Below are 14,756 nucleotides of genomic sequence, written 5' to 3' on the forward strand. Positions count from 1 at the left end.
ATTTAGCTACACTGCTTTGTTCGTAGCCTCTTTCCACTGCCACTTGGTCTGCTTAGCAGAAGAGCTGTCTGACTTCCGTTTAAGGTCTTACCTCCTTGAAATCTTCAGTCACATTCTACCCTCAGTTGTAGGTCCCGAAATACAGGATACTTACATGCCAACAAGATACACCCATTAAGAGGAAGATGGGAAATGAATTTACGTCCACGACTACAGGCTTCCTTAAGAAGTGTAGTGGGGTGTGAAAACTCGTGATGGTCCACTTGGGTGTAGAAATGGAGCCCTGAGAAAGTGACTGAGAAAGCAGAGTAAACCAAAAGAATGGACTTGCCCTAAGTAAGAAGCAAGAACTGTGGATTTTTAATGAACAGCCCTCTAGGGAGAGGAAAGCAGTAGACTAGGTAGAGGACCATGGCTGCAACCAAGAAACTGCAGAGAAGGAGAACGTGGAAGATGCCCTGCAGAGGTGGTGGCAGATAATTATTCATTTTAAGTTCTCTGCCTTGATGCCCTGCGATGTAATTCCTTCAGCTCTAGTCTCCTTTTGGGGTGTTTAGGCGGGGAGGGAATGGCCATTGTCCTGCAAAGCAACAGAAACTCAGTGTGAGAAGAAAGCAGCCTCAAAGTGTGGTCCTGCAAGCTGTGAACCCCTCCATAGATGTGACACATGTACTGGGAGGGGCCTTTAAGGCTGGGGAAGGAAGGCAGCATCATGTTAGCAGAAAACGCCTAATTCATTCCCGGCTGGGATGCACACCAGCCCCTGCTGAGGGTGGCCCATGTTCACTTCCTTTGTAGCATTCCTTTCTTGCTCCATGTTAATGTAGCCTCAACCATGCTTCTCCACCTCAAAATGCACACAAGTCATGGGGAGGTGCAGGGCACAGGCTGGCAGGTCTTGTTAAAATTCAGATTCTGATTCTGATTCAGCAAGTTTGGGCAGAAGTCAAGTGTTTCTATTTTAAATAAGACCTCAGAGGGTGTTCTGGGGTGTAAACGATATGATACATATCAAGTGCAGATATGCAGGTGGGAACTTCACACCCACTAAATATTTCCCCTAGCTTTTGAAACCATATAAATCCAGTTAAGAATACTGGACCTTATCATAGTCAGCCTGCTTTGAGATAAAGATTTCATAACATAACCACTCAGTGACTTGTTTGGTTGTGCATTCATCACCACGATCTACTTCTTGAACATTTGCGCGACACCCACGAGGATGTAGTATCTGTCCTAGCAGCCTGGCAAACTAAGGTAACTGGGCTTAAGTTTTTGAGGAATTGCACCTGTTAGCAGGCATTCCCCACCCTCTCCCCCAACTCCTGACAGACACTAACCTACATTCCATCTCTTCGGATTTGCCTGTTCTGGATATTTCATGAAGATGGACTCAAACAACACATGGCTTCTTCACTTGGCGTAATGTTTCCCACACTCATTGCTGTTGTAACATGCACCAACACTTCATGGTTCAGTTTTGCTTTTCTGCTAGAAAACTTGTAGGCTTACAGAAAATTCATGCAGAAAATACAGAGTTCCCATATTCCTCCCCCTCCATTATTAACACCTTGCATTAGTGTGGTATATTTGTCATGAATTGATGAAAGAATGTTATCATAATTGCACTAGTAACTATAGCCCATGCTTATGCTAGGGTTCCCTGTTTGTGTCAAACAGTCCTATGTTTTTTTGGTTTTATTTTTATTCTAGTAACATACATGCAACTTAAAGTTTCTCCTTTTATCCACATTCAAATACGTAATTAAGTGCTGTGAATTATGGTCACAATGTTGTGCTACCATCACAACTATCCATTCCTAAACGTTTCCATGACCCCAAATGGAAACTCTACACAACATAAACATTCATTCCTCAATCTGCTTTATGAAGATGCCATATTTTGTCTACCCACATGTCAGTTGTTGGGCATGTGGATTGTTTTCATCTGGGGCTATTATAAACCAAGCTGCTATGAATATTTGTGTAAAAATTTTGTGTGCATATGTATTTTCATTTCCTTGGATATATACCTAGAAGTAGAGCTGCTAGTGCAGGAGACTGAATTATGTACCAACACCACCCTCCCCTCCAAAGACACGTTCTTAATCCTATTCTGCATTCCTGTGCATTCCTGTGAATTCATTTGCAAAGCATCAGTTCAGGTGGGGACTCATTCGTAAATAGGGTTCTCCCAGATCCTATTTAGGTGAGGCCCATCTGAATCAGGGCAGGCTTAAGCCATTCTAAGGAGGCTTTATAGAGAGAACCCACAGGGAGAAGAGCCAGGAGCTAGAAATCCACAGAAGCAGAAAGCGGACAGACACAAAGGGTGGGGGGGGGGGGGGGAGAGAGAAAGAGAGAGAGCCCTGTGATGGAAGGCGGAGAGGCAAGCCAAGGAACTAAAAGATCATGTGAGCCAGCACCAGAATGCTAATGGGTAACATTCCAAACTGTGAGCCAATAAATCCCTATTGTTTAAAACAACCAGCGTGTGGTATCTGTCATGGCAGCCTGGCAAACTAAGATAACTGAGTTTAAGTTTTTGAGGAACTGCCAAACCGCTGTCCAAAGAAGCTTCACAATTTTACATTTCCACTTGCAATGTACAAGGGTTCCAATTTCTCTAAAATCTTGGTAATTCTTGTAATTTTCCATCTTTTAAAATAAGATCCATATAATGGATATGAAGTGGTATTCAATTATGGTTTTGATTTATATTTCTCTGAAAACTATTAAGCATATTTTCATATGCTTTTTGGTCACTTGTATTTCTTTTTGGAGAAATGTCTATTCAAATCCATGGTCCATTTTAAAACTGCGTTATCTGTCTTTATTGTTGAGATGGAAGAGCTCTTCATATATTTTGGATATTAGATAGTAGATAATTGATATATGATTTGCAAATATTTTCTCCTATTCTGTGGGTCCTCTATTCATTTGCTTGATAGTGTGCTTTGAAGTACAGTATTTTAAATTTTGGGGAAGTCCAATTCCTCTATTTTTACTGGGATTGCTATGTGTTTTTTTTTGTTTATATCAGAAAAACGATTGTCTAATAGGAGGTCTTGAAGATTTACCTCTCATGTTTTCTTCTAAGAGTTTCATGGTGTTAGCTCTTATATTTAGGGCTCTGATCCATTTTGAATAATTTTGTAGATAGTATGTTAAACATTCTTTTGCATGTAGGTGTTCAGTTCTCCAGCACCATCTATTGATAAGACTTCTCTTGCCCCATTAAATTGTCTGGGCACCTTTGTGCAAAATCAATTGCCAAAATTTATGGACATGTTTCTGAACCCTCGTTTGCAATCCATTGACTTACAAGACTACCCTGATGCCAGGAACAGACATATGTGTTTAATGTCACTTTTTAGTAAGCCTTAAATCAGGAGCATCCTCCAACTTGTTATTTTCAAGATTATTTTAGCTATTCTGTGTTCCCTGAATTTCCATATGAATTTTACATACCACTTGTCCATTTCTGCAAAAAATCCAGTTGCAATTTTGATACGGATTGCATTAAATCTGTGGATAAATTTGGGAAGTATTGCCATTTAAAATATTTAGTGTTTAAAACCACCAACACAATGTTTTTACATTTATTTAGATCTTCTTTACTTTCTTTCAACAATTTTACAGTTTTCAGTGTACATGTATTGCACTACTTTTATAAAATTTTAATTCAATTATATTCATTTTGTAAATGGAGTTTTACTATTGTAAATGGAATTGTTTTCTTAATTTCATTTTCAGACTTTTCATTATAAGGGTATAGAAATATAATTGATTTTTGCATATTGATCTTGTATCCTGCAACAACCTTACTGGACTTATTAATTCTTATACGGCTTCTTTGTTGTTGATTCTTTAGGATTTTCCATATTCAAAGTCAAGATATCTGCAAATAGAGATAATTTTACTTTTACCTATCCAGTCTGTATGTCTTTTCTTTTTTGAAATTATTTTAAATTAGAGAAGTTGTAGGTTTACAGAACAATCATGTATAAAATACAGGATTCCCATGTACCATCCCACCCACCAACTCCTTGCATTGGTGTGGAACATTTGTTACAATTGATGATAGCATTTTTTTACAATAATTACCTTTGTTACAAATGATGAAAGATTATTAGATTATTAAAATAGCAGTATTAACTATCATCCATAGTTTTTGTTCATGTATTTTCCCCCATATACCACCTATTATCAACACCTTGTTTTAGTGTCACCCATTGTTATAATTCATAAAGAACTTTCTTATATTTGTACTATTAACCATAATAGTAAGGTACATTTGTTCTAATTCATGGAAGAACATTCTTTTGTTTATATTGTGGCCACATTCATCGTCCACAATAGGGTTCACTATGTTATACTGTCCATTGCTTTGTCTTCTAGCTTTCCTTCTAGTGATATACATGACCCTAAACTTTCCATCAACCACAATCACATCCACATATCAGTGCTATTAATTACTCTCATGATAATATACTACCATCACCTCCATCCATTTCCAAACATTTACAATCAAGCTTATTACAAATTCTGTACAACTTAAGCTTTAGGTCTCCATTCTCTACACTCACTCTATCTTCTGGTGATCTATGTTCTTTCTTTTCATTTTTTAATTTAATTTTAATTTTTGTTTTTGTTTTTTAATCTGCATTCTTGTTCTTAACTCCATGAGTTTACCCATTATATTGAGTTCATATTAGCAAGATCATGCAATATTTGCACTTTTGTGTCTGACTTATTTCATTCAACATAATGTCCTCAAGTTTCCTTTATGTTGTTGCATGTAGCAAAACTTCATTTCTTCTTACAGTTGAATAATATTCCATCCTATGTATATACCACATAAAGTTGAATAATATTCCGTCATATATATATATCACATTTTGTTTATCCACGCATCAGTTGATGGACATTTGGGTTGCTTCCATCTTTTGGCAATTGTGAATAATACCACTACAAGTATCAGTGTGCAGATGTCTATTCATGTCCCAGCTTTTAGATTTTCTGAGTATATACCTAGTCAAGGGATTCTGGATCATACGGCAATTCTACACTTGACTTCCTGAGGAACTGCCAAACTGTCTTCAATGGCAGCTGTACCATTCTACTTTCCCACCAATAGTTAGTAAGTGTTCCTATTTCTCTACATCCTCTCCAACACTTGCGGTTTTCTGTTTGTTTTTTTTTAAATGGTGGCCATTCTGGTTGGTGTGAAACGGTATCTCATTGTAGTTTTGATTTGCATTTCCCTAAAGCTAGTGTTGTTGAATATCCTTTCATGTGCTTTTTAACCATTTGTATTTCCTCTTTGGAAAAATGTCTGCTCCAGTCTTCTGTCCATTTTTCAATTGGATTTTGTCTTTTATTTTCTTTTACATATTCTGTACATTGAACCCTTATGCAATATGTGGTTTCCAAATATTTTTTCCCATTGAATAGGTTCTTTTCATGGTCTTGACAAAGTCCTTTAAATCACAAAAGTATTCAATTTTAAGAAGATCTCATTTATCTATTTTTTTCTGTTGTTGCTTTGTTTTGGGTGTAAGGTGTAAGAAACCACCTCCTAAGACAGGATCTTGAAGGTGTTTCCTTACATTTTCTTCTAGGAGTTTTATGGTTCTGGTTCTTATATTTATGTTTTTGATCCATTTTGAGTTAATTTTTTTTATAAGATGTGAGATAGGGGTCTTCTTTCTTTCTTTCGGATATGGATATGCAATTCTCCCAGTGTCATTTGTTCGAGACTGCTCTGTCTCAGTTGGATGGACTTCTCAGTCTCATCAAAAATCACTTGACCATAGATATGGAGGGTCTATTTCTGAGTTAGCGATTTGGTTCCATTGGTCAATATATCTATTTTTATGCCAGGACCATGCTGTATTTTTACCATTGTAGCTTTGTAATATGTATTAAAGTCAGAAAGTGTGAGTTCTCCTATTTCATTCTTTTCCTAAATGTTTTTGGCTATTTGGGGTCCTTTTCCCTTTCAAATAAATTTAATAATTTGCTTTTCCATTTCTGCAAAGTTGGCTTCTGCAATTTTTATCAGGATTGCATTGAATATGTAGCTCTATTTGGATAGAATTGACATCTTAACAATATTTAGCTTTCCAATCCATGAACACAGAATGGCCTTCCATTTATGTAGGCCTTCTTTGAGGTCTCTTAGCAATGTTTTATAGTTTCCTGAACAGAGGTCCTTTACATCTTCATTTAAATTTATTCCTGGCTTTGTGATTCTTTTAGTTGCTATTGTAAACAATTTTTTTCCTGATTTCTTTCTCAGATTGCTCATTACTAGTATATAGAAAAACCATTAATTTTTGTGTATCCTGACACTTTGCTGAACTGATTTATTAGCTCTAGTAACTCTGTTGAATATTTTATAGGACTTTCTTAGTTTAGGATCATGTCATCTCCAAACAAGAAAAGTTTTACTACTTTTTTCTAATTAGGATGGCTTTTATTTCTTTTTCTCGCCTAAATTCCCTGCCCCAAACATTTTGTAAAATATTTAAAAGAAGTGACAAAGTAGGTAGCACTGTTTTGCTCCTGATCTTGCACAGCTTTTAGTCTTTTACCATTAAGTATGATTTTAGCTGTGGGTTTTTCACAAATGTCCTTTATCAGGTTGAGGGATTTCTCTTCCATTCCTTGCTTGATAAGTGCTTTATACATGAAAGGGTGTTGGGTAAAATGTTTTTTAGCTTCTCTTGAGATGATCAATAGATTTCATCCTTTATTCTATTAATATGATATATTGAACTAGCCTTGCATTCATGGGATCAATTTACGTGGACATGGGTGTAGTCCTTTTCATATGTTGCTAGATTTAGTTTACTAGTATGTTTTGAGCATTTTTAAATTTGAACTCATAAGGACACTGGTTTGCAATTTTCTTTTCATGTAATATCTTCATATGGTTTTGTTATAAGACTAGAATCATATGTGAGTAGGGACATGTTCCTTCATATTCTAATTTTTGGAACAATTTGGAAAGGACTTGTGCTAATTCTTCTTTAAATGTTTGATGGATTGCAGCAGAGAAGCCATCTTTTCCTGGGTTTTTCTTTGTGGGAAGATTTTAGATTACTAATTCAATCTTTTTACTACAGATTTTACATTAATTTTTGAGTCAGTTTCAGTATCTTGCATCATTCTAGGAACTTGTCAATTTCATCTAATTTGGTTATCAATTGTTAAAATACAGTTGTTCAAAGCATTTCTTTATAGACATTTTTGTTTATATAAGTTTGGTAGTAATCTCTCCTCTTTTGTTCCTGGGTCATTTGATTTCTCCTTTTATGATTCATTACTACTAAAGGTTTGCCAATTTTGTTGATTTTTTTCCCCAAAAAACCAGATTTGGCTTCATGAATTTTCTTGAATTTTTTCTATTCTGTTTTTCATTTATTTCCACTCTAATCTTTATTATTTCCTTCCTTCTACTTATTCTTGTTTTGTTCGGTTTTATTTTTGGGACGGGGACAGGGGAAGGTTGTTTGTTTTCCTTTTTTCCAGTGTCTTAAGGTTAAAAAAAGTTAAGTTATTGATTTGAGAACTTTTTATAGAAAAAAAAATCTGTTGAATCTGTAGGTCAATTTGGGGAGTATTACCATCATAATAATATTAAGTTTTCAGTACTTAGTAACTTTTAATATAGGCATGTACAGCTCTAGCTTTCCATCTGAACACTGCTTTAGCTGAATCATATAAGTTTTTGGTATGTTGTGTTTTTATTTTTGTTCATGTCAAGCTATCTTCTAATTTCTTGTGATTTCTTTTCTGATCCACTGGTTATTTAGAAATGTATTGTTTAATTTCATGATATTTGTTAATTTTCCAAATTTGCTTTTTAAAATTTATTTCTATTTAATTTCATTATGGTCAGAGAACATATTTTGTATTACTTCAGTCCTTTTTAAATTTATTGCACTTGTTTCATGACCTAATGTCTAGTCTATCCTAGAGAATAGATATTTTCTAGTATATGATATAATTTTTAAATTATTTTCTTAATGGTTGCCCTGGGGATTACAATTAACATCTCACTTTATGAAAATCTCATCCAGATTAATATCAGCTTAATTTAATATTATATAAAATCTTTGTTCCTACTCAGCCCCATTTACTACTCATTCCTTTTTGCTCTTATTGCCATACAAATTACATCTTTCTACACTGCATAACCATCAATACAGGTTTATAATCACTGCTTTCTTCAGTTTTTAAATCAGAAGAAAAAAAGTTACATGCAAAGAAGTATATAAATAATCTGTTATATTTGGCGGTGTTGTTACATTTACTGGTGCTCTTTATTTCTTTATGTGGATTCAAGTCACTGTTTAGAATTTTTTCATTTTACCTGAAGAATTCCCATTAGTATTTCTTATAGAACTGGTTTTCCTGCAATAAATTCTCCTAGTTTAAAAAAATCTTGGAATGACTTAATTTATCCTTCATTTTTGAAGGGTAGCTTTGCTTCATTTGGAATTCTTGTTTGACAGTCTTTCCTTCAGTACTTTCTATACTTCATCCCACTGCCTCCAGATATCCATGGTACCAATAAGAAATTAGTCATTAATCTTTTGAGGATTCCTTATACATGACGAGTTGCTTCTCTTTCGCTGCTTTAAAGATTCTCACTGTTTTTAGTTTTTGAGAGATTTGTTATGATGTAACTATTTGGATAACACTGAGTTTATCTTACTTGTAGTTCAAAGCATCTTGGATGTGTAGATTATTGTTTTGTATCAAATGTAGGAAGTTTATAGTCATTGTTCATTCAAATATTCTTTATGCCTCTTTTTTTCTCTCCTCTCCTTCTAGGCCTTTCCTTACACCTAAGCTGGTACACTCAATGATGTCCCATGGGTTTCTGAGCTCAATTCATTCTTGATTTCTTTTTTCTGTTCCTTAGACCATATAATCTCAATTCACCTATATCCAAGTTTGTTGATTTTTTAAAAATTCTACCCTTATAAATCTACTGTTAAGCCCTCTAGTGAATTTTTTGCTTCACCTAATTTACTTTTCAACTCTAGAATTTTTATTTGGTTCTTCAAGTACTTTAGACATAATTTCCTTCTGTTCCTTCAACAGATTTAAAATAGTTGATTTAAAGTTTTTGTCTAACAAATCCAACATCTCAATTCCTAAGGGACAATTTCTTTTGATTTGTCTTTTTTTCCCTGTGGATAGAGCCATGCTTTCTTGTTTCTTTGATATCTTCTATTTCTTTGCTGAAGACTGGACCCTCTGTATAATACCTTATGGCAGTTCTAGAAATCAGATTCTTCCTCTTCTCTAAGGTTTGTTTTTATTGCTATCCATTGTTTTGTGACTTTTCTTTACTAATCCTGTAAGGTCCATATTCTTTGTTGTGTGTGGTCACTAAATTCTCTGCTCAGCTAGCTTAGTGATCAGCTAATTTGGACAGAGATTTCCTTAACCACCTGGGATCAGTAACTCTCTGAATCTTTGCCAAGGGTCTCTGTGTGCAGGTTGGGACATATCCTTAGTGCTCTGGAAATTTACAACTCTGCCGTCAACTTCATTTCCTGCTTGTGCACGGCCTCATGTCTTCCTAGGCATGTACACAGACCTACACATTTGTGTGACCTTTGATATCCCCAGAAATATATTGGAGATTTTCAAAATTCTGTGGATATCTCATTCCCCCAGTTTTCCTATTCAGCTTTTGGGGTAGCCTACTATTTAACTCAATTGTTATCTACCACCATGGGTAGCCACAAAGCTCAACGATTCCCTCTTTACGTTTCTGACAAATATCCCTGGGAATAAGGTTTCTTGTGCCCAAGGAGTTACCAGTCAGATAAAATAAAGCCCCTTGCAAATGGAGTCTTCCAGAAAAAACATCGGACAAATCAAATTATGACACTTCTCTAGGAATGAGGCTTTGCCTCCAGCCCTGTCCTGCTCCCTTCAGCTGTCACCAGGCCGCTGGGATTCACTGTGGTTTTGGACTTTGGGTTTAGGGTGGTACCACAGAGCTAGAGAGAGGGGTTGGGAATTTGCTAGTTAAAATACCACAAAACTTGTTTTTCTTACTGAGATTCAGTCATTTTTCTTGAAAAATGCTCCCCAGATTGCAGCTCTAGAGAGTTTCCAGAGTTGTTAAAAGTTTATTCTGAAACTTTTTGCCAGTCTTCTCAATGTTTTAATGGAGGAGAGAATTTTCAGTTCCTTGTTCCACCATTTTTACTGACATCACTTATAATATTCTTCTTTACCAAAAGTAAGTTAGACATTTGGATATACAGGAAACACCCTTGACTGTATATAAATTGCATATTATCCCTGAGGTCTTCAACATAAGAGCGCTCTTTTATAAAATGTTTTAATCCATTGGTAAAATAATGATCACTGGCTCTAAAGAGCTGCCAAAGAATAAGTCAATAAACAATCTGTCAGGTTTGCATGGGCCATCCTTATTCCCTTAGACTGCATTATTTCAACCCAGTTGACCCTGCACCAAATCTAATAGAGGGGACTGAAAAGTCTGGTCACAAAAGACATGCTCTTAAAATTCCTGTCTCAAGGATCACTAGATGGAATGGAGAGGACGTCGGAATACCTCAAAGAAAAGGGTTTGTGGCAGGTGAAGGTGTGGAATTCCAAAAGTGTCCTCTTACCTCTACCCTAAATCCAAAGGGCAATGGAGAAGACATAGCTTCCTCTTGGTTACAAAGTTACCCGGTAAGCAGTTCAAGGAGTGGGCTTCCTTTTCTCCTGGGGTCTAATAAAGCAAGCCCCTCCTTCTGGGCATGTATACACTGAAAAGCATTTTTCTGTGAATGGGAGAGGGGATACCCTAATGATATATGTCAGAGCAGAAGCAAGAAGCTTGGTTTTATTAGCATTGTGGGGGGAAAGTTGTTTTCAAATTTCAATGAGAGTTTTAAAAATCTCAAATTGAAATGTATATTCACATATCCTCTATGTCATCCAATATAAAGTTGGGATTGGAAATAGCAACTTTTTATTGATTGCATTATTTTACAATACTTGAAAGGTTTCTAATATATGTAGTATTTTATAATTTGAAAAACATTCATGTATGAAAGAAATACTTCAAAAATTGTTTTTAAAACAAAAAAAAGTAGATTCATATTTTTTCCATTTTCAACATCATAATAGTCCTGGAGGTAGACAGTGCTTCCCATGTATTATGGACAATATAAATGAAACTCAGCGAGTCTCATAAATTCAATGGTTAAAGTAAAGATTGAAGCCCAGGTTTCCTGCCTACTTGTTTACTGCCCATAACCTTAATCATATCAAAGAATCGATGATGTACTGGTCATAGCATCATCTCCATCCATTGATTTTTGGACATACGGTTTTCAAATTTATGAGGCATCTGATACCTGTGTTTTCAGAAATGGTATGTGATCTTTGGCTTAGCTTAATCAAAGTATGTGTAACTCAGATAGAATGCTGACTTGGAGTCACAGTAAGACAGGTAGGCTTTGATGTGCCAAGTTCTTTCTCCAGGATGCCACCTCTGGTACCATGCCTGGAGTCTCAAGAGGGAATGACCCCTGATGGCTCTTATGTCACAATAAGAAAATTTAAATTAAAAAATATAGTCATTTCCCCCCACAGGGAATAGGAACCACTTGGAGAATTTGAATGGCACACTTTTGTCTGAAAGCGTTAAAGATGAAAGGTGTCACTTTCTACCCATTAGACTCCTAAACTGATGAGACCCTGCATGTGCTCTGCTACTTCAAAGGGTCACTGAAATGTAACTTCGAGGATTGCTTCAAACTTTGCTGTTCCCTCTAGGGTCCTCTTTCCACACACTTAGAGATTGCTACAAATTTTAGTATTCCCCAAACATTTTGATGAAATTTCTAAAGCTTAAATTTCTGGCTCACTCTCATTGACTCCCATATAGGACTTGAGGTGTGTTCTGACTTTCTTCAGGCCTGGGTGGAATTGTTAGGACTTAGTCCATGTCTCTCCTCTTACTTAAAGACACATGTCTAATGTCTCCATGACTAGAAGGCAAAGGTCATCTTCAACTTCAAACTATGGAAAGCAATCAGCTATTTTGCTACTCACCTAGCTGTCCAGAGAAGGGAGACCTTTACCCTGGAGAACCATTAGGATGCTACTTGTGATGTTATTCCTTTAGGGACGCCTTACAGAGAAAGGAAGAGGGGCAGAGCTGTGTGTGGAGGGATAAACATTATGTAATTATTTGCAAGTCTGCCTTAAGTCAAGAGAGTAGAAACATCTCCTATTAGTTCTAGTTGCCAGGGGAATACCTCTTAGGAATCAAATATTTCCTAAGGAGATTTTTTTTTTTAATCATTACATTCTTTCCAAAATAACAATTCTGAGATTTTTGCATGTTTTCTTTAATATTGAAACCACTACCCACAAATAGTGCCATTTGGTTTTTTAGTCTTATTCAACATGGTAGAGACTAAAAATTGTTTCCAGTTGTACTGATTCTGGGGAGGTGAGAGCTGGGCTGATCCTCTCCTTCCAGTCCCTGGTGGAGAATTTTTCACATAAGCAGCCATCAGAAGTGCAGTTGGCCGCCGTTCTAAACTCCTCTTGTCTGCTTCTGAAGCGGAGTTGGCTCTCCGCCCAAACTGGGAAGGAAGCCAGTTGGCACGGACAGATTCCCAGGGGGGTCAACTGTGCGTTTTCCAACTTTGTGAAATTCCTTGGGGTAAATAAGCCCAAAGAGTTACCTGTTTTCACTTTCTGTCTCCTACTTATTTTTGCAATCTAATCATGACTCTTCAGTACAAAGTTTTCTCCAACCCACATGCATAATCCCATTCCTAGTCCACCTTGTTCCCTAATACTTAATACAAAGCTTGGTTCCATATTTTCCCTTTTCGATTAACAGTTCACATACACACATGCATGCAAAACCATAATTATTCATCAAACATATTAGCTAAATGTCCAGAGAATGCTGTACTCAAAACTGAAGGCATTTTCACAGTTACAACCTCATATTGATTAAAATCAGTGATATTTTGAGACACTGACCTGAAAAAAGTATGTTACACAAATTCCCAAGGAAGATAACAAAAAAAAATTGACAATTTGTGCTTTTATAAATTCTATAGAACATATTTATGGTTTTAAAAGATTTACTGTGGTATAATTTAATGGATTCTAAAATAGCCTCTAACTCTTCAGCTAATGAAAACATGAATAATATTTTGTCAAATAGAGATACACTTTTTATCTCGTCTTTGTGGAATTTCTATGCCCTTTCACTTTTTTTCACCAGTACTAAATATTTGGGGATAATTTTACTTCATATTTCTCACGTAAGGAAAAAGGAAGTCTCAATCTGCAGAAGTTACTTTCTGATAATTACTGGCTCACACAAACCTAAAATGCTAAATGGAGAACTATGAATTTAAGCCCATGACCATGCTGAACTTCTCTTGATGCCTGTGCTCCTAGAAATTAGCAAAGAACTAACCCCCACTCCCACCCCCACACCAACCTTTAATTTTTTCCAGAACCCCCTTTCCCTTCTGGGTTGGGGGTAATGGCTTAGGACCTGGAAGCAGCCTACCTCACTAAACTCTCTGTCCACTTTTTCCCATGCTTCCCCTAAGACCCTCATTTATCTGTGAAAAGACCTTTCTCCTTTGACCTGAACCAGTCGAAAATGTCAGACGCAGACCCTCTGACGTCGTTTTTACCTCATGAATGATTCTCTGGGATTAGCGTGGCTTGTCGTCCTGCACCTAGCTAGAGACAGAGGTAAGCTCATGAGTACCTGACTGACGGTGACTTTACTTGACAGCAAAACAAAACCAGCTCTAAATCAACCTCTCCTTCTTCCCTATAAAAGGCAAGCGCAAATCAAGACGGCTGAGGCATTTCGTCTGGGATCTGGGGTGTTCTCCCTATCGCAATGGCGGGAGCAAAAGCAGTTTCCACACGTGCTCTCCTTTGTCTTTGGCATCGGTCTTAGTTTCCCGGCTGCTATCATCGACTGCAGTGAATGTACCTCACTACCAAGGGGTGTGAATGTGAGACAATGTGGAGGTGTGCGGCGTGGGGCATATGGGAATCCCCTCTATTTTAATGTGACAATTGTATAATCTAAGTATCTTTAAAAAGATTAAAAATTAAAAATAAATAAATAAAGGAGGTCATTAGGAGCTTCACAACAACAACAACAAACAAATCCCGTACAGTGGGGTCAACAAGAGGAACTGACTGGCTCATGGTTCTGAGGCCGGGTGTCCGCCACGGGCGCCGGCCAGGCTGCGCTGCCTCAAGGCCACATGCTCCGCGCTGCTCTGGCGTGCCTGAGGCTGTGGCTACATTCTCTCCTTCCTCTCCCTGTTCTGGCTTCTCGCTGCTCCTGGCTTTCTCCGTCCCTGAGGCCTCGACCAATAGAAATGAGGCCCACCTGCTTCGTCTGGCCACACTGCCCAGCCCTGCTTACAGTGAGTCCACCCCAGCAGGACGGAACCAAGGCCATGAAGTGCCACACTGCGGCGCCCAATTCAGTCCACTGCAGCATCCGTGACACAGAGAAAACAACAGAAAACAAGCAAACCTTAACTCTTCAGCCTCTGCTCTGTAACCGGTAGACAGCTTAGACCACGCAGTACTGGAGTAATCTTTTCTCTTCGCTTTCTGCATTCAGCTTCACCCTGCACCAGGTTAGACACATGCAAAATCTCACACACTGGAAACTTTGTTAAACTCTTTCTTTA

This window comes from Dasypus novemcinctus, chromosome 6 (genome assembly GCF_030445035.2).
Source record: "Dasypus novemcinctus isolate mDasNov1 chromosome 6, mDasNov1.1.hap2, whole genome shotgun sequence".
NCBI lineage: Eukaryota > Metazoa > Chordata > Mammalia > Cingulata > Dasypodidae > Dasypus > Dasypus novemcinctus.